This window comes from Talpa occidentalis, unplaced genomic scaffold, assembly GCF_014898055.3.
Source record: "Talpa occidentalis isolate TD23 unplaced genomic scaffold, MPIMG_talOcc4v2.1 talOcc4.6, whole genome shotgun sequence".
In the NCBI taxonomy this organism is placed as follows: Eukaryota; Metazoa; Chordata; class Mammalia; order Eulipotyphla; family Talpidae; genus Talpa; species Talpa occidentalis.
This window is the reverse complement of record NW_023604972.1, coordinates 120,733,833-120,741,587: the sequence shown is the minus strand read 5'-3', so window position 1 is coordinate 120,741,587 and position 7,755 is coordinate 120,733,833. Positions and strand designations below refer to the sequence as shown.

The 7,755-nt window shown below is 44.9% G+C and overlaps 1 long non-coding RNA gene across 1 annotated transcript in view; it reads left to right on the top strand.

The window, feature by feature from the left end:
- The first annotated feature begins 362 nt into the window (after positions 1-362).
- Positions 363-7,755, top strand: part of LOC129144723 (uncharacterized) — a 143,618-nt gene continuing 136,225 nt past the window's right edge. The window contains exons 1-2 of the long non-coding RNA XR_008549213.1: positions 363-419; positions 815-873. This is a non-coding gene — a long non-coding RNA (uncharacterized LOC129144723). The remainder of the gene's footprint in view (positions 420-814; positions 874-7,755) is intronic.

Here is a 7,755-nt window from a genome sequence, read left to right as displayed (position 1 = left end):
CTAGAAAATAACCAGTTGTCATCAGATTTGGAAAATTTGTAGAAGGAGTCCTCTCACTTGGAGTATCATGGCTCTTTCTTCTCAGATTGTGAAAACGTTGCTGTAATGATTTGAATCTCCGTTGCTGTAATGATTTTCTTATCTGTACAGTGAGTGGATTTCCTTCCATTACATGCTATTTTCTTACATGGGAATTTATTACTTGGGAATTTGGGAAGGGACAAAGGAGCATACTCCTCTTATTCCTTGTTCAACTAGCAAAGAGCCACTCATATGTATTTTACATTTGGTTTCTCTGCTAGATGGACTTATTGGTCAGCAAATAGTCACTCATTTTTCCTTTTCCCTAGGAGCAGACCACAGACCCCTTTCCTACTAGGTTTGAACTTGGCCATGTGGCTTACTTTGACCCATGAAAGGTGAGAGGATAGGATGTACATACAGGCTTTAACTGTACTCGTGTGGTTTGACTTGGCTCTTGGGTTCTTTTACTTTGAAAATACATCCACAAGTAGCCAACCCCTGGACCAATACCCCAAAGCAGGGCTTCCCTAGCTGAGTCCTGCCTAGATCTGCTTATGTCAACCTGCAGAACTCTGAGCATGAGAATAAACGTTGTTAAAAGCCATTTTATTTTAGGGTGGGTTTATCACACAGCATTATTGCAGCCATAGCTAATACAACTTACAAATAAGTTTTCATTGATAATCAGATCCCATGGTTTAAAAATGTTTGAAAAACTCTGCGTTTGCTGATTCTTCCGCTCTCCCATCCAGATTTGGTATCTTATGGTTCTTTCTCTTTGTGTTTATAGGAAAGAGAATGAAAAAGAAGAGAACTCAAAACAAGAAAAGTCTCCTGGAAAGAAATGAGGTAAGAAATTACAGATTTTCTTGTTTGAAGGATGAGGGGTTATTAGGGAATGGAGAGCAGATCTACTATTTAAATATATATTATTTCTTTTTTGAATCTTGCTTTGAATCCAAGGAAACAGATTTTTCCCTGGCATTATTTTGTACTGTTACATTATTTTGTCCATATTTTACATTCCATTTCCACAGCCTATGAAATTCCAGGAAGAAGGTGCAATAATAACATTGCACATAGCCCTACGTTGAGCTGTGTTTACTTCATGATGGACCATTTACTTGGGCTTAACCTCAAACTGACCTTTCTGAATCCAGACAAGACAGTAAAGCTTTGCTAACAGATTAAAAAAAATCATACACTAAAGGAACAGAAGCCACTTACTTTCCCAGCCAAAGATGTTTTCCATTCTCATTATTTGTGTCTGCAGTCATAAATGAGGTACCAGGGAGGTCTTTTTTGTTTGTTTGTTTGCTGGTTTTTAGGAATTACTGCTGAATTGCTGTGTGCATAGATATTCTGGGGTCTTAAACCACTGACCTCCTAACTCTGGATATATTAACTGCAGGATGGACAGACCCAGGAGGAGAGAGAGGAAAATCTTAGGTTATTGTCAGGCCAGTTTTGCTCCATCCCTTTGCAACATGGTTTTATTTTATTCTTAGAGTTTTAAGAAGATGGTATATGTAAACATACCATTGTCCCCTGCCTAGAATATGGGCTATTTGAATATCTTTTGTTCTAATGAATAAAGTGCTACTGTATCATGTTGAAAGAAGGTGGCCTCTTCTAGGATGAGCACATTGGAGATCAGATTGTAAAAGGATGGTTCTGTTTTCTGGAAAGAGTCCTGTGGGGCTTGTGAGGCCAGCATGAGGCAGGTGGGGCTTTGTCTGCAGTGGGCAGGCCGGGAGGCCATCTCTGCCATCAGCTTGTGCTCAGGTTGTATCCTATACTGATGGTCATCTGCATTGGGTATCAAATTATTCTCCTGCATGTTTATGTTGGGTTGAATGCCTTTGAGGACAAGAGGAGCTGCTTAATATTTTAGAGCCATAACTTGGCACTGCTGGTACATGGGGATCTTGCTGTCTTGTTTGGGGGCTCCACAACTATTAAAACAATAGCAATGAGGACACAGCAAACTGTTTGTAGAATGTAGAATCAAAAAGAGGAAACCAAAGAGGAAACATAGTTGTCTGAAAATAATGTGTCGGTGGACAGAGACTAAAACAGAGCATTTGAAAATAATGGCTACGAGGGTGATGTGATCATGTTTTTTGCTTTACAATAATTTATAGAATGGCTTTATAGTATTATGAATATATATGGATGTACATATGTATAATTGAGAAAAGTGAATTGGCACAAAGATATGCTTCTTATGGTTTAGGAACTAAAGGGAGGGCTGTTGGCAGACGAGGAAATTGCTTCTGTGTCAGGGAAGGAAATTTGCTATTGCAAAATAGAAATGGCGGTGGCTTGCTGGTGAGCTAGAGCGGTGGGTCTCATGCCAGGGAAAGGGGAGCAGATGAGTGAAAGAAACCCCAAATGGAGGTAGTTTAGACTGAAACATGTCCATATAATAGAGAAAGGGAAATTTTCCATTTCCCCTTGGCAGCTGGGAGCAGAGGGAGAACCAGGGATGTGGAGCCTGGAAAACTGAAGCTGAGAGAGGAAAGATGCTGCCAGCGATGGCGAGAGTGATAGGACAGAACAGCAGCTTAAAGAATGCTGACGAGTAATAACCAGTTTTAAGCTGTGTCCCATTTTCCCAGTAAAAACATCATCATGCACAACAGTGATTCTCCATAGACTTGGGGAATGATTTGGAGGAGGGAGTAGCATCCGGAGGGCAAAGCATGAACATGTGTGCTGAGGAGACTGTACGCCAGGAGGCAAGATGGCAGGTGCACACCAAGAGGGAGAAGTGAAATGCGTGGAGACCAGGAGACCATGAGTTGCCCAGGCTCCCTCCCTTAGGAGTCTAGAGGAGACGCTGCACTCCCTCAGGCTGGGGCTCCTATCATTCTGCTGGCATATTAAAACAAGACTGGCGCCATAGGACAGGCAGAGTTCCATACATGGAGTTATCTGAGGGGCCTGGCCAGAGCTTACCTTTTCTTTCTGGAGCCTCAAATTGCCTCACTGCCACCACGAGCAATTTGATCTTCTGCAAATGGATACTTCTCCATCTAAGAGTCCTGCAGTGAGGTCTAGAAGTCCTGCCTCCCATGCAGACCTCAGGGAGAATGAGGTAGATCATTTCATCACACAGGCAGGAGTTTTGGAGTTTTGGTAGATTTGGATGTGTGGTGGGGCAGGGAGAGATGGAGACTAGCAGATGTGGGTAAGAATGAGTCTGGAACACTGAGGTTGGTAGTGGAGGGTGGGTGGGTGGTTTTGGGGGTGATGGTGTAAGGGGAAGCAACACTAAATCTCTAGGACATTGGATAATGGTCTTTTGAGATTTTGTATCAGTGACCCTTTTAGGAAGGATACTCAACTTAAAGGTTTCTAGAATAGCAGCCGCGAGTGACCTGGGTATACCAGGGTGGGAGGTGGGGGGCAGCTGCATACTCCAGATGCAGCCACAGAGGTAGCGGTAGGGAAGTGCATTGTCAATAGGGAATTTTAAAAGATTAATAAAACAAATTATTTTTTACTATCATCATTTGCTAGTGATTTTCAACACTGATGATAAAACAGCATTAGTGCTGCTGGGTTGCTGTTGGGTGGGAGGGGACAGATTATCTTGTCCCCTGGTCTGCCACCACAGTGGGGTGTGTGACAGCTGAGGTGGGGTGTCCAGAAGGGGCACATGCAGGAAAGAAACCCAGATTCCCCAACTGGTAAATAAAAGCGGCTTCTCAGGAGTAAACTTGAAAAAACATGAGCCTGGCCAACGGCGGGACAAAAAGGTCCTCAGAAGACTGCAGCTGGGCAGAGGTTAAGCAAACACTGGTGCCAACTTGGTAAACAGACGACTCACATCCTCGGCGCAATCACTCAACTGCTCTGTTAGATCTTTTGTGAAAAATCATAGTCTGGGCAAGATTTTGAGAGAACGTTCTAAAGAACCTGGAAAATGCACGGGGCCGTACTCTAGTCCAAGGGGCACACACAGGAGTGGGAGGAAGTCTACTGTCTGTAGTGGGCCACTGAGGCCCATAAGGTTACAGGGGTGCTCTGCTTCCCAGAGTGGTTTCCACCTGGGAACTTGTTAGAAATGCACAGTCTCCGCTCCCACCCAGACCTGCTGAGTCAGAAATGTAGGGGCTGGCACCAGCATTCTGTGTTTTGCTAAGCCCTCTTCCTGGTGACTTTCCTGCCCTCTAAAGTTTGAGACCATGGTTTAGAGCAGGTTTCCTTTGGAGCAGCTACCTCCCTCCCCCCCTGCCCCCATTCTGAATATCTGGGGCTTGTGGGCTGCAAGATGACAGAACCAGTGAGGATACAACCACTCTCTCTCCTCTCTTCCTCCTCTTGAAAATTGTGAATAGCATTAGTCAGCTACCGGATCTGTGAACTGTACTGCAAAAGATTCCAAAGAAAGACAACTTGATAATCTGAGTGAGGATCTCATTCTTCTTATGTTTGGAAAATTTGCTCCAAGGGTCTAACCCGATCCTCAATGTTTGGGCAATTTTTTCCAACCGTCTAACTCCCTTCTGCAGCTCTGTGTGTCGTGGACACTCCTGGTCGGCTGGCGATGCCCTGAGGCATTAACAGCAGTTCTCTCCTCCAGCATGTCCGGAGGGCATATAATGAAGCAGAAACTTTACATTTCAGAGTCAGACAGGGTTCAAGTGTGACTCTTCCTTCTACGTTATTTGACCTGGGACAAATTCTTTTTTTCTTTTTTTAAAAATATTTTTTTTATCCATACAAGGACTGGCGTACAGGTCAGTGGTGCGGGAGGGTGAGAGAATTCACCAGAGACAGAGTGGGGAGCAGAACAGGCAGACAGAGGACACTGCAAAGGGGAGCAGTGGGAGAGGCAGGAGAAGTCTGCCACGCCAGGTGGGAATCTCCCTGGCCAGCTGGGAATTGAACCAGTGCTGCAGAGGCTGCGGACAGCTTCACAGGGTGGTGCTCAACCCGCCGCACCACCGGGGAGGCCTGACCTGGGACAAGTTCTTCATCTATTCTAACTCTCAGTTTCTTCATCTCAAAATTGGGGTAACTCTTCAGAGTGTTATGCAAAATCTTGGGGGTGAGGGTGTGATGTAGTTGTTTATTAAAACTGGGAGGTAGGGGAATGTGCCCTAGGGGATGTGAGAGAGGCAGGCAGGAGTCAACATTGTATGCCTCCCATTTGCCAGGGTTACTTTGTACTTAGAACAATTTGAATTTTACCTCCAGAGCCTTCACACATAGAGCCACCCCAATGCCTCCCAGTGGGAGGGGAGAGTTCACATGTTGCTTTGAACTCGGGAGTTGCTGGGGTGGGTTGGCATGGTCCTCCGAGGGCACCTTCAGGGTCGCCCATGTGCTTTCTCAGTATTTGCAAGCTTGTCACCACAAATGCTACTGCAGCTCCTGGAGCCTGCCTCAGGTAGGGGGTTGCAGCCCATGCTGCACGCCAAGGGGAGTCGTAGCCAGAGGGACTGGTAAGAGCAAGCAATCAGACAGCAGGCAGATGTGAGTCATCTCGGGTCAGTGGGTTTTAAAGCGGTTGGGAGAGGCCCGATTACTGGCCACTTTGGGGGTGTATTCATGCATCAAATCTCTCTGCCTTCCACATGTCAGTTTGTCCTAAATATTACATCTTTCTTGGGTCTTGGACATCACAGCACAGGATTTAGATTTGGTTTTATCCCAGCCAGATCACTTACATGTTGTGCAACCTTGGGCAAATTACTTCACTTCTCCTAGCTTCAATTTCCTCACTTATAAATATGTACTTTCCTGTGTTGTTATAAGGCAGGTTGTTACAAAATATAAACAAGATCATATATAAAACACCTGGCACATCACAGGACAAAGTATTTTGTTGAGCGACAGAGGTGGGGCTCCATCCAGCTTGGTGAGTGGTTGGAGAACCAAGCATCTTTCCCAAGCACCTTCCTGCTGGTGCCTGGGGTATTGTGGTTAGCAGAGATTTGGAGTTGCTGGGTATGCAAACAAGCAGGCAATCCCCTCCTTGTCCCCTTTGAAATAAGAGAGGCAGCTAGTGTCTTCATCCAGGTTTTAGGGAGGGGACATGTGACAGGAAATTGCAGTTCAAGGCATTACTGGGTCTGGGGTTCTTGAGGCCTCAGTGGTGGCTCTAGCAGGGTAAACAAATCAGAACAGCCCACTGGCCTTCAGAGCCACATCCATCCCCTCACCAGTAATTAAGGAGAACAGGCATTTTCTGGCTTTCAGCCAGCCCCTGTAAGACACCCTATACCTGGCTTATTTTCCTAACATTGGCATCGTTCTAGAGCTGATGTGGTTCTATGGGGTCTGGAAGGCAGGAGGCCTGAGGTCCAAACTGACCCTTAGCTGCTCTGGCTTACCTGTCACCTGGAATGACTTCACTGTGACAGCAGCCTCATCTCCTCGGCGCTGAACTTAATTGACAGCTACTTGGGGAGGCAGCTCTGGAAAGGCAGGCTTGCCAACTGACCTGCTGCTTTTGGCTCCTACCTGCTCTTTCTCCCTAAGACCTTGGCCTCGGGCTGTTCAAAGCCCCTCACTCTGGACCCTCACTCAATGGACCCTTTTTTGCTGTGCTCCTGGGTACGTGAGAATTTACAATAACTCCTCGATGATTCAGAGGACTTGACTCTGACTCCCCAAAATCTGCAAATGAAATGTGAAGACAAAGTGTATTAAGTTCTTGGTTTTTCTCTTAATTCATATTTCCAGGAGACTCAGATGTTTGTGTGCTGGCCCTCAAGTTGCTCATTAAGTACAACTAACCACCTTTCTAACCTCTCCAGAAGTATCTTTTCTCAGGTACTGGCTATTTTTCACATAGAAACAATATATTTTTTTAAAAAGCCACCTGTCAGTCACTTTGTATCTTCAGTGAGTGGAGAGCAATGGAGGGTGAGTTCAGCTGGGGCCGCTGCCCGCCTGGCTGGGCTCCTTTCACCCGTTTCTCAGACACACCAGCCTCAAATTGGTACCTTACCAAAGTAACAAATCATTCCACTGGAGTTGGTTCATACTGGGAGTTTGAAAGGAAATGAAACTGGAACCATGTGGTGCCAGCATCCTACTTTTCTCTCTACCCCCTCTAAGCGCTGCCATCCTCATTACCAGCTAGTAAATCTGGGTGCTGGGAAGGCAACCCTCCCTTTTCGCTAAAGCAAGCTCAGCCTCCTTGGGTGCTGGCTCCTTAATCCAAATGAATTTTAGTTTGGTAAAGTAGCAAATGTAAATGAGGTTTTTGTGGTTATTGTTATTTTGTGGGGATTGCTTTTATTGCCTTGTGTATCGTATCAAATTGTATTCAGGCTTTGAATTGTTTTTTAAAGAAGAGCGACAGTGACCATTAGGAAAAGATTATTGACTGTACGCTAGGAATGAGAAAAATGGGAGAAAATTATTTGCATGTAAACTCAAATTATTCAGATTTAAATGAATTTATATGTATTAGTAATAATAAATAATAAACCCTAATTATATTACTTTCTAAGAAGATGGGGTGTAAGAGTTTTTGGTACTGAGTATGGTTCTAGATACTGGAGAATACAAAGAAGATATCAGGTTTTTCTCAGAGAATCTTTAGGTCTTTCTACCTTCTTCACTGTCAGTACAAATATATTGGGCAGCTCAGTGCTGCTGGTATGGAGTCCTGATGTGTCAGCTTAACTTTGGTTTAAATCAGTGCTTCCAAACTAGGGTGATTTTTGCTTCCCAGGGGAATTTTGGCAATGTCTGGAGAACCAAACT